The sequence below is a fragment of the Drosophila sechellia genome, chromosome 3R, assembly GCF_004382195.2.
Source record: "Drosophila sechellia strain sech25 chromosome 3R, ASM438219v1, whole genome shotgun sequence".
NCBI lineage: Eukaryota > Metazoa > Arthropoda > Insecta > Diptera > Drosophilidae > Drosophila > Drosophila sechellia.
Window position 1 is genome coordinate 14,586,714 of NC_045952.1, and position 13,371 is coordinate 14,600,084.

The 13,371-nt window shown below is 40.8% G+C and overlaps 1 protein-coding gene across 2 annotated transcripts in view; it reads left to right on the plus strand.

Moving 5' to 3' along the window:
* The window catches only part of LOC6606454 (protein roadkill), a 59,224-nt gene that overhangs the window by 32,515 nt on the left and 13,338 nt on the right, over positions 1-13,371 (plus strand). The window lies entirely within an intron of this gene.

A 13,371-nucleotide genomic window follows, 5' to 3' on the forward strand; every position in this document is an offset into this window, starting at 1 on the left:
ATCTATATCTGGTCGTCTATAGCGAGGGCAGCCTGTCAACTTTGACGGGTGTTGTGCGATGTCTGGTCGGTCGGTCGGTTGCCATTGATTTATGGCGGGATTAATATCACAGGTCGAATGTATCTCTCTTTTTTACCCCTGTACCTTTTGCCTTTACCTTTTTACACACGCATTTGAGTTCATGTAGATCTCTAAATGGATTTCAACTTTGGACTAATTTCACTTTGGCATGTCGTCGTCATCATCATCGTCACAAAAGTGATTTCATATTATTTTTTTTTACGATATATTGATCCACCAAAGCGTTTCGTTCGTTTCAATTTGATTCGGTTCGGTTCGATTGTTAATGGATACTTTACTTTGTTAAAATTTTCAGAGATTCTCCGTTTTTAAAGTCTTTTGATGTTTCTGAGCGTAGATTCTGGGAATTCGATTTGGGTTATGAATCATTTTCGGTTCTTAAGACATTTATTATCTTAGCTAATTTTGATGGGGTTCTTAAAGCAGTACTTTAATGCTTAGATCATAAATCTTTGAGTCCCGAATGAAGTGAGTTTTGATGCTTTTCGGCTTGACATAAAGTTCTGACTTAAAATGGGTATAATTTGTTGTTTAAATAGAGTGCTATAATAATTTATAACATACTTAACTTTGTATGTAATCCCTGAACAATTTTAATCAGATTATTTTTGCTTATCTTATCGTTACAGGTATGTAATTGGATTTCCTTAAAGGTGTTAACTTAAGCAGCCATTTCGGCATTTTTGAGTCAAGGATACATTTAATAAAAAAACACACGTTCTCCATTCCGCGTGAGTAATTATAATTTATTTAAATCGATTACGCTGCATTGCGAGACAAAAGGGAAACTCAACTCGATCGATACGATTCGAATCGATCCGATCCGATCTCGTCTCGGGTGACCCATTTTGGAGACCCAGGCGCAATTATTCATTTATAACGACTCTAAAAAAAATGTCCGAAAATTCGAGCGATAAGCAAACCAGTTGCGTGCCCCAAATATCTGGAGTTATAATGATCTGCAATGGAGGAAAAGGGTTTTAAGGGCGAAGTTCTTAAAAATAAATTAAAAATCACACAATTAACAACGGCTATGTTTTTGGGCAACAAAACTGTTTTGATAGTTCATTTAACCTTGTATTTCAATCCAATAATATCGATACATTAGAATAAAGATCATAAAAATATGAATTTTTGATTATATCATCTATGTTATCAAAGTCTCAGTGGTTTTTGGCCGGCATATTTACATTTTCCCATCAATATTCAATGCATACTGTAGCGAATTTCACAGATATTGACTGAGAGATAAAAAAGGCTTAAGCCTTGAGATATACTTTAGGTAAAAAGATATAAAAAAAAGAAACACAAGGGCGCATCCGACTGAGTTGCTTCTCCTGGCGGCATTAGGTAATCGCATTTCGGCCGAAAACCCAACGAAATTGGGTCAAAAATTTTCACTCGAAAACTTGTGCCTCTAATTTGACAGACGAGCGACCGCATTTTGGTGGCATTTTTCTGAAAACCCAACCATTTTTTATGCTGTTCCCCCTCCCGCTGCTTGTTTCTTCTACCACTTTTGTAAACTCTCGCGTTTACAATTTTAATTGCGGATGCGCACACTTTCGTTTTCGTTTCATTGTTGTTTTTGCTACTACTAGTGGTAATGCTGTTGTTGTTGTTGTTGCTGTCTTTTTGGCCCCCAATGTTGCTTGTTGTTATTGTTGCTGGTTGTCCCCACGCATTAAAAGAGAGGCCTACGGATAGTCCGGCGCTCTTTTTCTTCAACTTTGGCGGCGGCGGCTGTGCGACTTCAGTTTTACTTTACCTTTTTGCGGCTTTCCAAAAATAAAAAAAAACACAAACTGATGGAAAAGAAATATATGTGTGTATATATGTCCACAGCTTACAGTTTCACTTGAGGGAAATCGCACCTCTCCCGCCCCTCCGCCGCCCCCCTTTTCGCCGACTTACCTCACCTCTGTGTTATGACATAACCGAACTTTGCCGCTGCGCGCTGCTGCTGCGACTGTGGAAAGTTAAACAAATTTCGTTTGTCGTCCGCTTTGAAAATTTTGCAACTTGGAAAGTTTTATTTCCGAACACCAAAAGAAATATCACCAAAATTGGTCACGAATTGGCATGGTTTTCGAAATGGAATATGCCTTATATAGGGTTTTTAGTAAGACCATAAGCACCTTATGGGTAAATATTGAAATGACACAAATGTGGGCACACAGTCACACTGGTGGTGTGCAATGATGAATTTAAAAATCTGTATTTAAATCATTTTCCTAGTAACGAGTTCAAAACGTTTGATTTTCCCAGTGCATCTGTCGTTGTTTCTGGGGCAGCAAATTGAATTTCACATGAGTTGCAGTTGCAATTACCGCGCCGAAAAATCGAGAGCTGGAAAAGGCGAAGAAAAATTGTGCAACGCGGTCGCACATTTAGAAAGTATCACATGGAGATCGATGTGGGCGCCGATTTACTACTCAAAACTCCACCTCCCCGCCCCCTTCAACTTTCATTTGAATAAGCCGCTAACAGAAAGCACACACAACAAATTGATCTCAATTTATACATACATTTTCAGAAATGTATCTCCGGCTAATAATAATAATAATCACTTAATCTGAACGCTAATTTGTGACTGCTGCTCTACGACAGCAGCTTCTTCGCTACTCTTCCATTCACTTAATGACTTTCTTTCTGAAAACGATCGGAGATCAGCGGCCATGAAAGGTGAACTGATTTTTTTTTTTTTTTGTTGGTTTCCTTTTGGGCAGAGCTGGCTTTTCCTCCCAGGGAAATTATGCAAAAAACAATGGCCAGTCCGAAGAAAAGTTGAATGCAAATCGTCGCTGTTCATTTGAACAGTTTCATTTGGGTTTTGAAAGTTCAACCAGGGAAATTTATGTGTTGGCCAGACAAAAACTAAGAAAAAGTTCCCGGGGCTCTTGTAACAATGCGGGCAGTTCGTTTATTATACACTATATTTTTCTTCGCAGGGGGGGAGGGAGAGTTTGGGTTATTAGGGGGCGTGGGTTAGGCAAAAGTGGGTGCCCAGTGTGGTGGAGAGGGGCGGAAAAGGGTCCATGACATTTCGACACGAACATTCGTGTCTCTGAACTATTGTTCACCATTCGATTTGTGGTAATAGTAAGTGTTATATTAAGATGCATATTTGTGAGCGGGAGCATCACTTTAAAAGTGTTTTCACCTTTCGAATGAATATGTCGTTAGATCATTGCCGATCAATGTCAGTTGATAGGTCATCAGTCGTATAACAGTTGTATAACACACAGGTTTGATAGCTGGTATACCTTTCTTCAATCACATTTTTGTTGCGACGTGTTTATATAAAGGATAATCTACATGTCGGTATAACAGTATAACAAAATATATAACAGAATCTAATAAGAACTTCCTCATACGTATATATGTTGTTTGAGTCATTTTATTACCGTTGCTCACAATAGAACTTCCTTGTCCAACTGTTATATATGGTGTAACACTTCCGCGTGCAGGGTGTAAAAACACTTTTAGCATCTGGGTTTTTTATTATGCAATTTATGCAAATCCCGCTCCATTCACACCCTCTTAACAGTTTTCACCCGCTTATGTGTAACAATTAGCCAACAGAAATGTATCCGCAGCTGGGCGCCGAAATGCCGGAACTATCGGTGGCCTAAAAACAAATTCATGCACTTTTTCCCCCGCATCATCGTACTGCGATTTCACTCGGAATTCATAACACCCAAACCAAAAGCAGAAATTCGAAGAGAAAGACCGTAAATTTTATACATTTTAAAACCAAAAAAGACACATGGGGGAAACGAAACATATCGAAGCCACCCGCGATTCCAGTGTTGTATACCCAAAATGTACCCAAATCTCACCCGCTATCATCACAAACACACACGACGAACTTCGAAAAACTCTCTTTTCTCTGCTGCCCGATTATCTACACCTTTCACCTTTCACAGCCAGCGATGCTCAACCTTTGTTGTAGGACTTTTTGTTTTATTTCTTCGCTCAAATACCGCAGACATTAAATTCGCTCGGCTCGGCGCAGCCTTTCTAATTTCAATTGTCTTTTAGTTTCTGCGATTGTTGTGCAATCGATTTAATTGTGGAACCCTCTCATATATCCCTATCTCAGTTGCACACACATACTGAACTCTTCACTTTTTCCCATTCTAGGAGTGACATTTTACATCAGCGCCCAAAAAAAATACCAAAAAAAAAGCAAAAAGAAAATATACCCGCATTACATAATGCGACGGATTTCCACACCAAAAACAAAAATTAGTTTCACCTCTTTTTCATGGCTTGAGCTGTAAAAAGCGCAGCAAATTATAAAATAAGCACAGCACAGAAAAAAAGAGCAGCCAAAAATAAAAATGAAAACAACAGCAAAAAATTGGACAATTTTATCTTTCAATGCGCGAGAGTCGCCCACAGTTAGTTGAAGCTGCCGCTGGAAGTTGCAGTTGCAACTTAGCCGCCGCAGCTGCAGTTGCATTCGCTTTTTTGGCCTGCTCAATTTTTTTGGCAACTTCGAAAAATTGAAACTAAAATATACGATAAACAACAGCAACGAATGATAAACCAGAAGTAAAGGGTAGTGTTTGGATAGAGCGAAGCCGGAAATACTCTAACTCAAAGATTTTAGAATTGTATAATAGGAATCAAATTCTGTCGTAATATAGACTTTCAATATTCCAATTTTTCGAATATTCCAATACAACATGGTTCATTCATCATTTTAGACCTTACATATCTTGGTAAGATATTGGTTTTTTAAACGCTTTACTTTGAAGTTTGCACTTAATTCTAATTCTTATCAACTTGAAAAACCAACTTTAGTCATTTTTTTTTTATTTAAAACCCTAATATTTTGTATATTTCTTATTATCTAAGAGCACTCTTCGAATGGATTTCCAAATATAAACGATTTCCTGGGCATAAATTAATTAAATTTTCTTCTATTTATGGGCAAGTTGGGCGGTAAATAATACTACCCACTGTATGGGGTATCCAAAAAATAAACGGCGAAATGACAAAACGTAGCGACGCCGTTCGTTACCTATTACATAACAAGCACGACGCGTTTTTTGTGCAAGCCTCGTCGCCGGCGTCGCAGTCGGCGTCGCCATATGGCCCCAAAAAAGGGGGCACGACAGCAGCAGCAAAAGCAAAAAGCAAAAAAGCAGCAGCAACAAACGTAATAAGCGGCAAACACGAATCGGCCACAAAAAACGGCGGGGTGGGAGTAGGTGACCAAAAAAGAAAAAAAAAACAACAAAACTTGGCTTAGTTTGATCGAAGCCCAAGACTCTGAAATCCGAAGACTTGCAAGAGCGAAGATTGCCGAAGACTCTCTACAAAATGACTCTTTTTCCCGCGGCTTTCTTTTTCAAAAATTTTAACTTGTGCATTTCTTTTATTTTTTTTTCTTTTCGGAGGAGACTGTCCTAATTTCGCTTAATTACACATGCAACAACAACAGAAGCCAAACTTCGCATATTGTGCGTAACCCCCATTTTTTTTTTTATTATTATTATTTTATTTTTGCTCTTCTTCGGCCAGACTTTATTTTAATGGCCATCTATCTGGCGGGCTCTTCAAACCTTTTCTTACCTCTTTTTTATGTAACCCGCAGCTAAATGTTTGTCCGCACACAGTTTTCACTCTTTCGTTTCGAAACTTTACGTTTATTTACAATTTGTCTTCATTTAGGGCGCCAGACGCAGACGCCCAAAATTGTGTTTAATTTTTTATTTTTTCCTTACCACCACCGTCCATTGTAATGTTAACTCTCTTAACTGGGCCTTGACGATGGCGATCGCTTTTGGCGTTTCTTTTTCACAGTTTGCTTTTTGTCAGTACGTCTCTGGGTTTATTTGATCGATCAACAGCTGATTTGAAAGTTGGAGTTATAGAGTTATAGGACGTGATCAGAAAAATTTGATTAATATATGAAAATACTACATTTCTTTGCCATATTAATACAGTTTGATAGTTCAATGTGCTGCAACATTTGTTGCCTTGAGACTATCATTTGTCATTGCTAAACTGCTTATCAGTTTGCCAAAATCGACTTTTGATTACTTCAATGAAATTTCTAATCAGTTCTGTTTATAACGCAAACCTTCGATTATTTCGAAGACAGCCTTGAGCTGATAAGGCGTTGTCATTCCCAAATTAATGGGGGGATTTTCATTGGGGTGAGCCTTGTTTTCACTTCCAGTGTAAACCCTTTGAATCTTATGTACTTCCAGTCTAGCCAAGTGGCCATAAACAAACGGCCGCGTGTCGCCTTTCCAGCGAAAGCAAACAAAGTACAAGCCTTATTACCAAGAAGTCGCCAACCAAATTGATACCATCTCGAATTCACTTTACCCAGCTCCTCCGGACACACAAAACCACCCAAGAAGCCGGCAAACAAACAACGTCAACAACCTGTGGCTAATTCTACAAACTAATTACAAGCTAAATGCCCCATAATAAGAATGATAATAAAAAAAAGAGGAAAATTAACTACCCGCCGCCTTAATCGACGCCCGGGCAAAACATTCTAGTGTCAAAGGTCAGCTTCTTCGGCCTGGGAGGGGAGACTTTAAATGCCAGCAACAATAAAATGGAAAAGGGAAACCGAAGGAGGCCTTGGACTTGATCTGTTTGGCTTACGGGAATAATGAACCGAGAGGGCTCAGGAAAAACAATTAAAGCGGAATAGCAAGGGCCATAAAAACCATAAAAAGGCAAAACGGGAAGGGGGAGGGAGAGGTCATTGCGACAAACAAAACGATTCGACTTGTTGCATTTGTTTGGCTCTTAGTTTTAAGGCTTGTTCTTGGTTGGCTATCGTTGCTAACTGGTTTTTTCTTTAGCCAAATGGGGGAAGTGGTAACAATGAATAGGGGAAACACTTTGAATCCTAGCTATCTATTTCTTCAAATAAAATCAATCATATCTCCGCATGCACCAGCACCCATATTAATCTTCACCGCTAATTAGCTAATTTGAATGCTTGTCGTGTTCGCTTCCTGTAATCGTGAGCCCAGCAACGCAACAGTGTATCTGGTCAGGGGGTTCTGCGTTCGGCTTTTCTGGGATCTGGGATCTGGGATCTGTGCGGAACCGTCCGAGCGAGACGTCTGTGGTTCCAGGCCCCGGGTTTCGTTCGAGGGTTTGAGAGGCCACCAACGCCGCTTGATGATCGTGTGTGGCAAGAATCGTCAGCCGTCGCCGTTCCCGTTCCACGAGAGTCAAAAACTGAGACTGAGGCCGCCTCACATGTTTACTTTGTTTGCCTACCCTGTATCTTGTATCTGCTATACGAGTGAGTTTAGGCTCTGCGTCTGCGCTTAACGTACACACATACTCGCACTTCACTATAAGCCGTGTTTGCCCAGCTATAGCCCGAAACCACTTTGGTGGCATTTTTTATTTAAATTATTAAACAAAAATAAAAAGATCGAAAAAAAACACGAAATTTTTATGAGAGCCAGTCGGGAATTCTTGGTAAGGTTTTTTTTTTTGATGTTTATTAAGGCTCTCAGAAGTCGGCGTTTGACTTCAGTGCTCGATGGGTACAGTGGATGGTGGATAGATTTGCAGTTGGAATACATTTTAAATTACTAATACAAGCTATTAAGTTTATAAAAATATCTTTTTCACTTTACTTGATGGATTACTTTAACAGTATCAAAAATTTAAATGTGTATATTTATTTCTAATTGTGAAAACCCACACAAAAATGAACAATGAATCATTTCTTAGCCGCACACAAAGGAAATCCTTTAAGATTTCCCTGCTCACTTAATTGATTTCCCACCGAATGGGTATTCACTGTGGTCCCCGCTTGCTTCCCTGCTCTTTCCTGATCCCTAAGTCCTGAGGCCACACACGAAGTCCATGATGCACGCACTTCAAATTAGCCTAGCCGCAGATACACGGATACGGATTCAGATGGCCAGATACAGAGATACACAATCCACACCTGGCTAAAAGGTATTAAGACAATGTACAATGTGTGCGTGTGTTCTTTGCATTCTGCTCTGCTCTTTGGGAGCTATCCATCACACATCCATCAGACAAAAGAGCAATGCCAGCGGAAGATTGAATTATATGCCATTGAGGCGTAATTGTTAGAGAATTGTTTGCGGCGAAGAATGGAGGAGAAAAGGGTGGCGGTGGTGGTGGTGGTCTCCCTTTTCCGTCTCCGAGAAGACCACACACGAAGAGCGAAGATTCTTCTGATGCGGACTGGTGTGTACAGGTGCTAAGGCTTCGCGGCCGGAGGTCCGCAGGCCGTTTGCCTATTCGGGTGGCACCTTTTCAGGTTTAATGAGCGTAAACAAACGCCGTGGGATGCACATATCCAGATCCATGCCTCCTCCTCCTCCTCCTCCTCCGCCGGCTCATCATCCTCGCCACTTGTACGGCTTCTGGCCATTTTGCCATTCTTGCGGTTAGCAGCGGGATATATGTATGCAGCATTATATCGTCTGGATCCGTCAGTCAGGCAATGCCATTTTTAGCCCGGCCAAGAAGATGCCCAAACGACAGTTTCATAATTTACCTTCCACACAATTACCCAAAGGAGGTAATCGGATGGTCGGGGATGGGATGTTTTGACATTTGCGTTTGAGGTCCGAGATAAGATCTGACAAAATCCCATCCTGGGTGTTCTTCGTCGCGCTGTTAAAGATCGCTTTGTCTCCAGTTTGGATTACCTTCGACTTTGTTTATTTTTCATATTTTCTTTTTTTTTTCTCCTCTACCGATTGATGAATACATTGTGCGATGATCCCGAGTCTGGACGAAATGTGTGTGTGTCTGTGTGCCTTCGACTTTTTGCACATTTTACAACGTTGTGACATATTTGCAATTTGTCACCGGCTTTGTTTTCCCGAGAATCGTGTTTGTACCACTGGAAATTCAATCAGTATTTGGTTGCAACTACCTGAACTATTTTTACTCGGCATCTCGGAATTATTGTATAATCGAAACCACAAAGGCAATAAAAATTCGACCCAAGGCCAAGTGAATCTCACTGGCCGCCTGGCAACACTTTTCCTACCCCTTCCCATTAGTCGCCCATAAAAGCCGGGCCGAAATGGGTTTGGCTTTTGGTGGGTTACGAAAAAAAAAAGAGAAACAAACGCAAATACAAATGGAAACGGAGCGTACCCGAATTGTAAATCATTTTATGATTTATCACTGGACTAGATTTCGATAGGCGCGTGACAGGGAGATTGGGCCGGAAAAAAGCTGATCTCTGTTACCAAACATCGAAGCAATCAACCGAAAGCGATCAAATGGCACAGATTTCGCCCAATTTCGAATGCATTTACGTTTGGACATAAAACGGCCCCAATTAGTAGGGATTTATCCGAAGGAAATTGGGAATAAGTGGTGCAATGATTAATTTAAAACATATTAAGTTGGATTTAAAATTCTCTTATCGCTTTGGTAATTTCCCTTTTGCTGAGTAAATTTCTATTTCTGGAATAAAAGATTATTCCTATGTAGTTGACACATATTTCTGGAATGTAAGATTAGAGAGAAAAATTAAACTTAATAAGTTAAAGATTAAATACCCAAGCATTTGTATATTTATTGGTAAGCATTATAGCTCTCCGTTAAGGCTTCATACATTTTCCAGAAAATGTGAAAACTCCAAGCTAAGCATCTTCCTATTAATCTCACTTACCAAATTGGCCTCTTAACAGATTTTACCCAAACAATTAACTCCCAGAGCCGACGTCGTCGCAAAGAAAGCAGCAAAGGCGGTGAAAAAAGGCCAGCAAATCCGAAAAAAGCCAGGCCAAGACGACGACGATCAATGATGACGACAAAGCGCAGATTTATATGCTCGTCTGTGAGTGTGTGAAATGCGGAAAGCTGCTCCAATCACTCATTTGTTACATGAGCAGTGCAGGGGGAAAGGAAAAATATAAAAAGAAAAAAGTAAAGAGTAAAAAAAGATTGTGAAAATGTGAAATGTAAATTTCTCGTTGTGTTCAAACCGACAAAACCGAAACCGAACCAAAACGCCAATTGCTTCAAAGTGATTACGAAAAGTCGCTCTCGTCCCGTCTCTTTCCCTGCAGTCGCTTTCTCTCGCTCTCTGAAAAGTTTCACCCGCGGCACGAGTGCGGAAGTTATATCCCACGGCAGTTTTTTTTATTTTTTCGGATGCCGTATCTCAATATCTCTTCGCGCCAGCTTTACAACTCCATTTCACGTATCTAACGGATGCAACTCGACTTAGCCATCTCGTAACACGTTAATCGCTGGCTTGAATCTCTGGAGCCAAACGATTTCTGTCTGGGCTTCCCTAAGCCACCTAACTTCACTTCGAGGGCAATCGAATCAATTAACACTTTCGACAACGCACTAAAACGACCCACGCAATCGGACGAGAGAGCAGCCTACAGATTTGATTGCTTCGATTTCAATTTTGTCATCTGAGGTGATTACAATGTTGCACGGTGCTCAAACTGTGGCCATAAATGAGTAATCGCCCATGATCATCAAAACACTGTGTTAGATATTTTTTATGATTTTTTTACGACTTCATAAAAAGCTATACAGTTTATCAAAGTCCACAAAGTGATTCAAATCAATGCTAGAATTAATTCGGATATTTCGGCTTTATTTTGACTAAATGAATTCCTGAAATAGGACACCTTTTCAACAGCATGGTCACACACGTTAGCTGTGCTCCAATTAATGATTGCATGGCCACACTAAAAAGCTGTGCACTGTCTTAAACTTTATTCTAAACGGAAAAAGTATAAATCTTATTCCAAATTCGTTTAAGTATTGTAACCACTGTGCCGGGGGAACGACAACGCCTGCCTTGATTGAAAATTGGGTTATTGTCAGCGACCCATTGAAGCGGCAGGGGCGATGTTATTAAACTTTTGTTTTATTTATGGAAATTAGTGTCAAGTAAATCATGTGCATGAGCATTTTGCAATATCGCCATGTAGCCATATGTCTACTACACACGGAGGCAAGCAAACACACTCGAACACATTGGAAAGCATTAGGCGAAATTTCTATTTCTAAAACAACACCAAAATCCATTGAAAATCGATGGATGGCAGAGGAGAGAGCAGGGGTCAGCTGGGCAATGTGAAAGTCCCAATGAAATTGAGACTCATTGAAGATTCAATGACTAAGTGGAAAGGTGAACCAGTTGAGATTGTGTTTAATGTTTCCGCAAAAATCGAAAGGAAGTTGAACCGAACGCCTCCAGTTGGCTAGCTGCATGGCGGCGAATCGAAAATCACAAAAATGCCCAAAGGTCGCTGAACGTCCGTCTCCGCCGGCCTTTGATTTCAAAGATGAGCAAATCGCCATCAAATATACATTCAGGCATATCCCCCCCTTATATGGCCACTGTGGCATAATTAGCCGAGTGGGCGGTGATAACTTTGAAATTGATCGTGATGATCGAACAACTACATATACGCTAAATGGCGAATTATAATAAAACCGTTCAGAGTATTTTTCGTATGCGAGTTTGCCTTGGAATTTTTGTTGATTTAATGAATAGTCCATGAACCTTCTGACACCTTTGCTGCTAAATTCTTGCTTGGCAACACACATTTTTAGTGTAGTGGTTTAAAAATGAATGCCTTAACTAAGAAATAAATAAAAATGCACTTCCTGTTTGACTTTCTAGTGAATTAGATTTTTTCAAACAAAATCTTCAATGACATTTTTAAGCTGAATTCAGCCAGCATACATTTCCAAAGCGGAAATTTGTATATCTCAATTATCCAACCGATATCACAAGTTGTGCCCAACTCCGTTCACAATATGTAGTTGCTACTTTCAACACCTCCCAGCGTCGCAACATCAAAGGGTGGTCCTGTGTGCCCCACCCAGCAACGACAACAACAACAAGCAGGGCCGCATTACTGTCCAATTTTCACACATTCTGGCAATGTCAGAGGAACCCAGGCCATCTAACTAATGAGCAGGCAAGCACTCACTTACCGAGCCGCACACACACACACACACACACACACACACACACACACACACACACGTGATGTGCGAGGCGGACAGAAGCTGAAACTGATGCGATCCGGACACGGGTCTTGTGTTTCAGTTCTCTGTGTGGCATGACCACTGTGGCCACGTTGGACATCGTGGCCTAAAAGGACACACACGAAGCCCTTTTGGCCCTATGCTAATTTGCACGCCATAAATGAGACGAATGTGCCGAGTGGTGGCATGTGAAGTGTAGTTGCAGTTGCCGTCGTGCACTGAGAGAAACAAATGTTATCGGTCAATTCTATTTGTAATTTAATTTATGAAAAATGAAATCCATAATGACCTCCGTTGTAAATCTTTCTAAAGTTTCATTTAACTAGAATTTCATTATTATCGTTTAAGAATTAATTTTTAAATAGATTTTACTTTTTCTATAAATCTAAACAAATTTTCCCTGTGCATTTGAGTAGTGGTTGCTGTTGCAGTTGCAATTGTTGCAAGTGGATAACTGCTGCGGCCCGCCATGGATCGAGTGGAAAGAAGTGGGAAGTGGATGAAGTGGATTTGGAGTGGGGGCGTGGCTAGAAGAGGAAACGCCGGCTGAAAGAACAAATCTGCAGCTGGGTGGCCCCGCCAGAGTTCTGTGATGATGGGCGACTGCCAGCGACATGTGTTGCTGGTTCCTATATGCTCGTAGTTGGATGGCTAATGCCGCCGACAACGACAACGCCCCATTTGGATACACACACACACACACAGAGACATGTCGAGTACAAGTACAATGTGCCACCCAAAATTAAAAGAAAAAAAAACAATTTTCTGACAAAGGACGACAGCTTACGTTTCCCGGCAATGTGCGTCGATAGGACGTTCCAATGTCAACTGTTCCTGCGGGAACAACAGACAGGATGCACTGAGAAAAAGTTAATTAAGATTCAATATTTCTAAAAAAAAAAGCTCTCTAAAGTGATTAATATTATTCCTGTTTATTAAGACCAATAATTGAAAATGATTTGCATAAATATGTTTCCCAGAGAAACATTATTCATGTGTGCATGAATAATAGGAAGAAGCCCTTGAAGGACGCGCCAGAAGGCTAGCAAGGTGGTCAACGGGAAAGCGGGGGGTGGTGGGTGCACACCGGATCGGACCGCCTCTGTGAGCAAGTGATTACCGTTTATCGCCACGCCAAGGACCGCCGGCAAATGTAACCTCCGTCCTGCGACCACACGCGCACCCACACTCGAAAAACGCGTATACGCAATGTGTGCGGCACACACGCGCAACCATTTATCAGCTGGCCCTCAACGCTCGCTCTCTCAC